This window comes from Panthera tigris, chromosome B2 (genome assembly GCF_018350195.1).
Source record: "Panthera tigris isolate Pti1 chromosome B2, P.tigris_Pti1_mat1.1, whole genome shotgun sequence".
NCBI classification, from domain to species: domain Eukaryota; kingdom Metazoa; phylum Chordata; class Mammalia; order Carnivora; family Felidae; genus Panthera; species Panthera tigris.
Window position 1 is genome coordinate 39,513,177 of NC_056664.1, and position 9,667 is coordinate 39,522,843.

General features: G+C 55.1%; 1 long non-coding RNA gene across 1 annotated transcript; it reads left to right on the forward strand.

Moving 5' to 3' along the window:
* The first annotated feature begins 1,495 nt into the window (after window positions 1–1,495).
* On the forward strand, window positions 1,496–5,846 carry LOC107179934. The gene is made up of 3 exons (XR_001510661.2): window positions 1,496–1,554; window positions 5,392–5,585; window positions 5,715–5,846. It is a non-coding gene; the product is annotated as an uncharacterized LOC107179934 (long non-coding RNA).
* Window positions 5,847–9,667: the final 3,821 nt, after the last annotated feature.

The following is a 9,667-nucleotide window of genomic DNA, read 5'->3' on the forward strand; positions in this document are numbered from 1 at the left end:
ACTCTAAACGTCCCGAACCATAATGTTCCCTTCCTACCACATTGCCTGCATGATCTGGAGGTGCTTGGCTGGTCATGCCCTCGCCAAGAGCCCTGGCCTCCTTTCTTTATCTTCCTAGTCTTGCCCAGGTATGTCACCTCCTTCGGGGTAGCCTTTTCACCCCTTCCCACTGTGGGAAGAGGTGGAATCAACAATCAATTATTATTTAAAAATCATTAGAGGGGCACCTGGGTGGCTTAGTCAGTTGAGCATCTGACTTCGGCTCAGGTCATGATCTCAAAGTCTGTGAGTTCGAGCCCCGCATCGGGCTCTGTGCTGACAGCTCAGAGCCTGGAGCCTGCTTCTGCTTCTGTGTCTCCCTCTCTCTCTGCCCCTCCCCCGCTCCTGCTCTGTCTCTCTCTCTCTCTCTCTCTCTCTCTCTGTCAAAAATAAACATTTAAAAAATAAAATAAAAAATAAAAATAAAGAAATAAATAAAAATCATTAGATAGCAGTCCGAGCTTCTCCACAATGGGCACTGAGTCTCATTCATCTTGGACTTCCAGGGCCTATCAAAAACTCAGGTCAGCCATCAAATACTCATCTTGGGTACTGTCCCCTTGTGCCTCTACCCTGGGGACCTTTATGAAGAGGCATTTTAAGCATATGCGGCCTGAACAAACGAATGACTGATTGGCATTCCCTTTCCCTCTTGCCCCGTCCTGATCCTTCAAGTATTGGCAAAGGTAACATTTCTGGAGATGCTTCAGAACCCCCCTTAGGCTACCTTTAGCCCCTCTAAACCACCAGCTAGTTCTCCACACCTTGTGCGAGTATTTTCTACAGCCAGCTTCCCCCAAGCTCTGCTTCTCCAGGTGCCCAAAGGCCTTCCGGTCAGTGAAGCAAGTGAGTCAAAGGGAGGAGGTAGCCCCTTCAGTGGGGGAGGGGAGCCCTCTTCCGTCCCTTCCTATTGCTCAGCTTAGCCTCAGGTCTCCCCTCCCACAAAACCTGCCCTACACTTCCCACCCCTCCCCTCCCCACCCCACCACATGAAGTTACAGAAGGCCTAGGCCTGGACATTTAGCAGGTAAGGTTTAGAAGCAGCCATGGGAGGGGCGCCTGGATGGCTCAGTCAGCTGAGGTCCAACTTCGGCTCAGGTCATGATCTCACAGTTTGTGGGTTCAAGCCCCAAATTGGGCTCCGTGTCGACAGCTCAGAGCCTGGAGCCTGCCTTGGCTTCTGTTTCTCCCTCTCTCTCTGCCCGTCCCCCGCTCACGCTCTGTCTCTCTCTGTCTCTCAAAACTAAATAAATGCAAAAAAAAAAAAATTTTTTAGAAGGAGCCATGCAACTCTCAAAGCACAGGGAGAGAGTTTCATTGGATCTAATTCACCTGTACAGGTGAGGCAAGTTGGGCCCCAGGAAGGGAAGGTGACCAGTTCATTCCGTTTACTCATTCATTCAGCAAATATTTACTGAGTGCCTACTATGTGTGTAGCCTTGTCCTAGGACTGGGACTCCTTTGAAAAGCCTCTGCCTTCACAGCAGGTGGGAGGAGATGGACAAACATGAGCAGGTACGGTGGTAGCATGTTACGTGGCGATAAATGCTACTGAGAAATGCAGGGGAAGGGAGATGAGAAACTTGTGGGTAATGGCAGAGGGAGGGCAGAGAAGACCTAAGCAAAATGAGAGAGGAAGCACTGTAGGAATCTAGGGAAAGATAGGCCCAGGCAGAGGGAATAGTAAATGCAAAGGCCCTGAGGCAGAAGAGTGCCATCCTGCCTGTGGCACAGTGAGGAGGCCAGTGTGACTGGAGAGGAGCAGTAGGAGAGGGATGGGAAAGAAGGGCAGAGAGGGGATCAGATCCTGGAGGGTCTTGTAATGACCTGTTTCTCTGGCTGAGATGTGCAGGTATTAGAAGATTTTCAGCAGAAGAGGGACGTGAGTGATCTGACTTTGGCTTTAGAATGATAACCCTGGGGGCGCCTGGGTGGCTTAGTCAGTTAAGCCGCTAACTTGGGCTCAGGTCATGACCTCACAGTTTCGGAGTTTGAGCCCCTCATCGGGCTTTGTGCTGACAGCTCAGAACCTGGAGCCTGCTTCGGATTCTGTCTGTCTCCCTCTCTCTCTGCTCCTCCCCTCTTTGCACTCTGTCTCTCTCAAAAATAAATAATGAATATTTAAAAAACTAAAAAAGGGGCACCTGGGTGCCTCAGTCGGTTGAGCGTCCGACTTCGGCACAGGTCATGATGTCATGGTCCGGTCTGTGAGTTCGAGCCCGGCATCGGGCTGTGTGCTGACAGCCTGGAGCCTGCTTCGGATTCTGTGTCTCTTTCTCTCTCTGCCTCTCCTCCACTCACGCTCTGTCTCTGTCTCTTAAAAAAATGAATAAACGTTAAAAAAATTTTTTTAACTAAAAAAACAAAACAAAACAAAACAAAACCATAACCCTGGGGGCGCCTGGATGGCTGGGTTGGTTAGGTGTCCGATTTTGGTTCAGGTCATGATATCAAAGTTCATGAGTTCCAGCCCTGCATGAGGCTCTCTGCTTCAGATCTTTGTCTCCTCCCCCCTCCAGCGCCCTGCCCCTCCCCTGCTCGCTCTCTTTCAAAAATAAACATTTAAAACTTTGTAATAAAAAATAAGATAATAAAAAGATAACCCTGGCTGCTCTGTTAGGAACAGACTGAGAGGGACAAAGGATACAGAGGGACAAGTTAGGAGGTGTTGCAATATCCCAGGCAAGGGAAGATGGTGGCTTGGAACGGTGGGGTAAGTGGGTAAGTGGTGAAGAGAAGCAGATTCTGGACATATTTTGAAGGCAATGTAAACAAGATTGGCTGAGGCATTTGGATGAATGATGACAGCGAAAGAGAGGCGTTGAGAATAACTCCAAGATTTTCTTCCCAGCAACTGGAAAGATGAGGTGGTCCTTTTTTGAGATGGCAAAGAGGGGCCGGAAATAACAGCCGGAGGGTGGGGGGAAAGACCAGAATTTCCAAGTTGGACAAGTTGAATTTGAGATGCCCTCTGGACGGTCAGGTGGAAATAGGAAACAGGATTTAGGGGTCTGAGGGTCAAGAGAGAGATTACGGTAGAGCTAGGAGAATAAAAACAAAATCTGAAATCTCGATTCCCGGTAAAGCTCTTTCCAGTGTGGAGAGGACTCTCGCGGGTTGAAGGAGTCAAATACCTGCGCTCAAAACCTAGGGCGCAAGGAGAGGAAATACGGTAACCCCGGCGCGCACGCCCCCAGCCCCTGCGGCCCCTGCGCCGGAGCTGGAGGAGGTTCGGGGACCCGGGCCGCGCCCGGAGGGGGCCGGCGACCTCGGGGAGCTTGGGTGAGGCCCGAGGGGGCCCAGGGCTCAGCTCGCTCGCACGCATCGGGGGCGGGGCAGGGGCCGCTCGGACTCGGGGGCGGATCTCCACTGAGGTCTGGGTTTCTTCTCTCAGCAACGGTCTTGACTCCTTTCCTGGAGCCACCGTCAGATATTTACTTAACCTCGCAGTTCAGCCTCCCAGGGGCCAGCAGGGAGGGACGGAGGCAGGGAGGGGAAGGCCGGTGGCCATGGGGAGCGAAAGGGAAACATTTTCTTCCCTCTGCACAGGCCCCGCCTGCCTCGCTCCCTCGTGGGGTCCCTCCTGCCGCGGACCTCCAGACTTTCGGGGGTCAACCAGTCCCTTGGGTTCCACGGGCATTCACGCTAGTCCACCTCCGTGGATTTAAGAAGTAGGAAACCGGCGGTGGGGTAACTTGTTCAAGGACCTACAGTGAGTCTGAGGCGGGGCCAGACTGCCAGGCTTTGGGTCCCCCATCCCTCGTCCAGCAAATGAGCACCCGCGGTGCGGGGAGAGCCAACAGATACGGGTTCTATGAGAAGCCCCCACGTTTGCCAGCCTTGCGGCTTCGGGCTAGACACTTCACCTCTCCGTGCCTCCCTTTCTAGGTGTGTAAAAAGGGAGTCATCACTCTTACCCTGCTTCCTTGTCTCGTTGAGGGACAAATAATTAAAAAAAAAAAATACCAGCTGCCAATTGCCGAGCCCGGGTGAGCCTGGCACTGTCCCGGGCTCCTCGCACAGGGCCTACTGTTGTCCCCCAGCTTTGTACACCCTGCCGCTCATCTAGTTGGCCAGGATGGGATCTAGAGGGAGGAGCGTAGGGGAGGCCCGAACCCAGCTCCTAGGCCTGAAAGGAGCCCCCCACCCTCCCTCCCAAGCCACGGGCCCCGCCACAGGCCCAGGGGTCAGTGCTGGGGGGACTGGGGGAGGGGAAGCCGGGGGCCAGGGGGAGCGGAAGTCCCTGCTCCGAGGCCCCACTTCCCCCCCCCTCCCCTCTGGCCGGCCCCGGGGCAGGTGAAGAGGGGACCGGGCTCCGCTCCAGGTGGCGGGGCAGCGAGGGGGGTGGAGAAAGGCAACAATAGCACTTTTATTTGGGACTGTTTGGCTCTGAGCGGGTGGGCGGAGGAGGAGGCGGCCGACCGGGCTGCGGGGGAGGGGGTGGTCAGCGGCATCTGGCTACACACCTGCTCCTGCTTAACCCTGTGCGTGCTGGGGCTGGGCGCGCGGCGGGGGAAGGCGGCGCGGCTGCGGGGAACTAGACCCAGGCCGCGGAGCGCGCGCCTGCCGGGACGGCCAGCCTCCGGGATCCCTGGCCAGGCCCGGCGGTCTCGGGGCGCGCGCGAATGGGGACCCCTGGCGGGACAGTGCGGATGTCCCGTGCCCTCGGCGGTGCCCCTCGACCTGCATTGGCCTCTCGGGCACAGCCCGCGGCTCCGGAGTCTGCCTCCAGCGCGGCTCCGCGCGGCTCGGGCGGGAGACGGAAGGCCAGGGGGTGGCTCCAGGGCCTCGGCGCGGATTCCCCGCCGCCCTTCGGGCCATTCCGGGAAGCCGGCCTTCCGGAGGCGGCGCGGCGGCCACGGCCATGCCAAGGGCGCGGGGAGCGGGCCAGGCCCAGCGGGCGGCCGCCGGGCGGGGAAACTAGTGCTGGGCGCGCCCTCTCGCGCTAAACGCTTCCAGGCGCGGCGCTGCAGGTGAGCCGGGGCGCCCAGCGCACCCCACCCCGGCGCCCGGGGCCTCGCCGACGCTCCCTGCCGGCAGGGCGCCCGGGCCGTCGAGCCCCGCGCTGCACCTGCCCGCGCCGGGACCCCTGCCCGCCCGCGGTACCACCCCTCCCACCCCCGGGCTGGCGCGCTTGCCGGCCGCACAATCGGAGCTTGTTTGTGGGCGGAGGAGCCGCGCCGGGTGCGGCGGCCCCGCGCCAGCCCACTGATCCCATAAAATATTATTTGTGTTTAAAAATTCCAGTAATTGGCTATGCAGCCGCTTTTTCCGAGCCCCTTGCCAAGCGCAGTAAAATCTCAGTCCGGCCGGGGTTATTTTCATCATGCAAATTCCCATTTCTGTAAACAGGGTTAAAGCCTGTGGAAGAGGCTGGGCTAGAACCAGAGAAGAAAAGCAGAAGGATGTGTTCTCCGAGTCTGGGAGGTAGTCACACTGGGTCTCCATTCCTGTGATGACCTGGGTAACTGAGGAGAATTCTTCAAATAACCCACCCCCCTCTCCCAGTCGCTTTACTTTGAAGACCAGTGCCTGGACTATACTGGGTAAAAATCCCTGGTTTTCTCAACTTTCCCTTCGCTTTTTTCATTTGAATAACTTACATCATCAAATCATGGAAGCATAATTCTCTCTCTCTCTCTCTCTCTCTCTCTCTCTCTCTCTCTCAATCACAGGAGCAAACTGAGGTTCAGAGAGGAGAAGGGACTTGCCCAAGATCACGCAGCAAGTTTGTGCCGGAGCCTGGGCTAGCACATAGATTGCCTGAAGGCCTATCGGGGAGAACCCCTGTAGGGTTTTGAAGAGGAGGAAGCTGCTGCCGGTGCCCCTGTAGCCAGCACAGAAAGCCCCAGGGCCTGGCTCTGGGATGCTGACTGTGGGCACAATCTCGGGGGGGGGGGGGGGGGGGGTGAGGGGGTGAGGGGGGGGGGAAGACTCCCTCCCTTTCCAAACATACACACTTCCTGCCCCTCAGGAGCTGGGAGCCGCCTGTGGAGGAGGAGGGAGGGGGAGGAGGAGGGGGAGGAGGGGGAGGAGGAGGGGGAAGTCCCTGCCAAGGTCTTGGAAACCCTGAGTAATGGACAGGGGAGCCTCTGCCCTGCTCCACCCAGTGATGGCTGCTGTCTGCAGCGGGGAGCAAGAACCACACACGTGGGAGGAACGGATTTCTTCAACAGATGCTGAAAGAGAGCCCAGATTCTGAAGTTGGCAGAATTAGGGCTCAGAAAAGAGTAAATAATAGTGTATTATTTGTAATATAATATTGTCTTGTATGTAATATATTGCTGCTATATTGCGTTGAGCACCTAGCATGTGCCAGGGACCACTGCACAATGTGTCTCATTTAACCCCTACAACAAGCCCAGGAGGTAGGTATTCATGTTATAACCGCTTCCTTTCTTTTTTAGTATATGTGGAAATAAAACCAATAGTTCAGTGCTTGAGAGTTTCTGCAGGTCAGCTTATCCCGGAATAGTATACCCACTTTCCAGGTAAAGATACCGAGGCTCCAGGAGATTAAGTCACTTGCCCAAGGTTGTCAGTAAAGAAAGCCCTTTCGCGAGAGATTTCTGTGAATGGAAGGCCTCTGGGTTTTCTTCTTTCCTTCACCAACCCCAAGTTTTCATGGTAGCCCAGCCTCCCTCCGTTGCCCCTTCAAACCTTCGTGCCTGTTACCTCCTTCCCCTGGACATTCCTTCTCCCTTTTATTCTCAGTCTTCCCCATCACCTCCACTTCTTTGAACCCTAGGCCCCTCAGCCCCAGAGGCTGAGGGATATCTGCGCAAATAAATTATCTGTGCTGCTGCACTTAGACCACTAACTCAGGCAGGTTAAGGGAAAGCAAGTTCTAGAGTTCCTTCCTTAGTAACAACAAAACTCCTTTTTCCCAAGAAGAGGGGTTATGTGCTTAGCAGCGCCTCCTCTGTGCTCATGCAAACACATGCACACAGATACTCACCCCCCAAACCAAGAGTCCCGGTTGCGGTCCCAAAGAAGGAAGACATTTCCAGTGGTTCCGGATTATCTTACAGCAGAGTGGGCAAGCTTGCGAGGCACTGAGCCTCCCATCACTACAAATGTCACAGCACAGGCTGGATGTCCCCTGTCAGATGTGGTGCCAAAAGAATTCCTAGGTCCCCTTTGGCTGACTTGCTCAGAAATCAATTCTAACCCACCATTCCGGCTACGTTGCTGTACGAATACAGTTCCTGTTGGTAATCAGACGGAATTCAGAGTTAGTGTGTAAGTTTCTTGTCAATCTCTGAAGAGAAATACTATCAAGGTGGCTGATGTCAATAGGAGAAGGAGAACGGACTCTCAGCAGAGCCAAGTGGGAAGACAGCTTCCTGGTTGGGGAGGGAGGGATACATCGTCATGGGGGCAGTGTTGCGAGGGGGGGGGGGGGTCCTTGTTGAGAAAGGAAAGAGGAAAGGGAAAACAGTGTCTTGTGGATTCTGGGGGCACCTGCAGCTGAAGACTCTAACATGGGGAGGTATAAGGGAAAGCCAGCTCCCAGAGTCCCAAGGGCCTAGCAGGGGTCGCCAGAGGTCTTATCTCCCCCTTGGAGCTCATCTCAGCCCTCTAGATTTCCTGCCTTCAAGGATTGCTTCCTGCTCAAGTGAGGCCTTGAGTATGTTATACTCAGATGAGGGGCCCCCTCCACCCAGCATTTGAGGACTTAACACCCTCCTTCCCAGAGTCCATCACAAGAATTAAAAAGTGGGGCTACTGTCTCATCCCTCAGGGAAAGAAAGAGCTGCCCAAATGAGCCAGGTTTCACAGGGCTCTATCTGTGAAACCATCTGTGGCACAGGATCCGGGGGAGATCGGGGTGCAGTGGACTTCCAAAGAGCCTGCTCTGGCCAGGCTTGGTAAAGCCACAATGGCTTCTTGGGGTGTCTGCCCCACGAGTATGATGTCCCCTGAGGTTAGGAGGCATGGCTGGCACCTTAGGGCTCATTTCTTTTGGGACCTTGAAGGACCGAAACAGGATATTCTTCCCTTACAGTCTTCTCTCTTCTCTTCCCACCCCAGAGGGGGGACCACAGAGTGGGGTGGGCACCCTGACTTGTCCACTTGGCAAGTGATTTTGAGAGATCCTTCGCAGGGACAGGCGAGATCAAAGACGACTACAAGTCCTGGGGCACCTGGGGGATGCAGTCGGTTAAACATCTGACTCTTGATTTCGGCTCAGGTCATGATCTCACAGTTCATGTGAGTTCTAGCCCCACGTCAGTCTCTGCGCTGGGATTCTCTCTCTCCCTCTCTCTCTAGCTCTCCCCTGCTTGTGAGCATGCCCTCTCTCTATCTCTCTCTCAATAAATAAACAAACTTAAAAAAAAAGGGCGACTAAAAGTCCTAATCAGTTAGGAAATGCCAGTTAGGAAGAAAGATGTACATAAAAAGAAAAAATGCTCTACGGTGCAACTTACACAACAGACACCAAGTCTACAGTCAACCATGAGACAGGAGCAAGGGACTGAGGGGGCCTAGGTGAGGAATGCTTCAAGGTCTTCACCTTTGAGTGGGCTTTTGGTAGAATTTTTATCGGGCTGAGAGGGGTCTGGCAAAGTATTCTGGGTGATGGGAATAGCATTCAAACAGCCTGGAATCGGCAAGCCTAAAGCAGGAATCTGGGATGAGGGTGTTAGCTGGGAGGTATGGGGGGAGAAGGGATGGGATTCTAATGCTTCCTCCCACCCCCATGATCTTTTCCTAATCCTGGAAGGCCCCTCCCCTCCTCTCTCACTTTTTTTTTTTTTTTTTTAAAGAAAGATGGGTGAACTCCATCTCCAAACTGTGTCTGAGACCCCGCCAGCAGGGGACATTGGTGGTACAGAGGAGGAGGAGAAAACGGGGTGTATGTGGAAGGACACCCTCCTTGCCTTCTGCCTGTTTGCTGTGTCTCTCTGTCTCTGACTCCCGCTCAAGGATCCTGGTCTCCTCTCTGCCTGATCTCTCTGCCTCTGGCCCTCTCAGGAGTCCTCAGCCTCTGCCTCCTAGTGCCCATCTCTATCATTCCCGCCTCCTGCTGTCTCCCTTCTCATCCTCACCTGACTCCGCTTCCTCCTTTGCTCGGGATGAAAACTCTCCTCCAAGTGCCCGGGGAAACAGTTGGGGTGGGGGCTGATGCCTGGCCTCTGTTCTCCAGGGAGCAGGCCCTGTGGTGAGAAGATGTATATTCCTCCCTGCGCCTTCTCTGGGCCCCGCGTCTCTGGGTACATCCCGAGGACAGAGGTGATGCCCCATTCCCAGCCCACCCCAGTCTCCCGCTCTGCCCCTCAAAGCCTCCCCTCTTCCTCCTCCAAGGAGGACCCACCATTTTGGGGGAACAGCCCCCAGTGGAGACTCAGTCAGCTTCCCACTCGAAAACCCTCAAGATAGCGCTGGGGTTCCCTCCGGGGTCCAGACCCCAGGCCTTCCCTGAGGAATCTGGCACCTCCCAGGCCCTGTGACAGCTAGACAGCTGGCCCCATACCATTTCGGTCTCTGATTTGTACCAGAAGCCCCACCAAGAACTCTCCTGTCAACACGCACCTTCTTCAATGGAGGCCCCCTCCCTAGGTACAAGTGACAGCTCCTCGCCCTGTCCCCCCCAGCCCCCCGCCGCCTTCAAAATAAATATTTT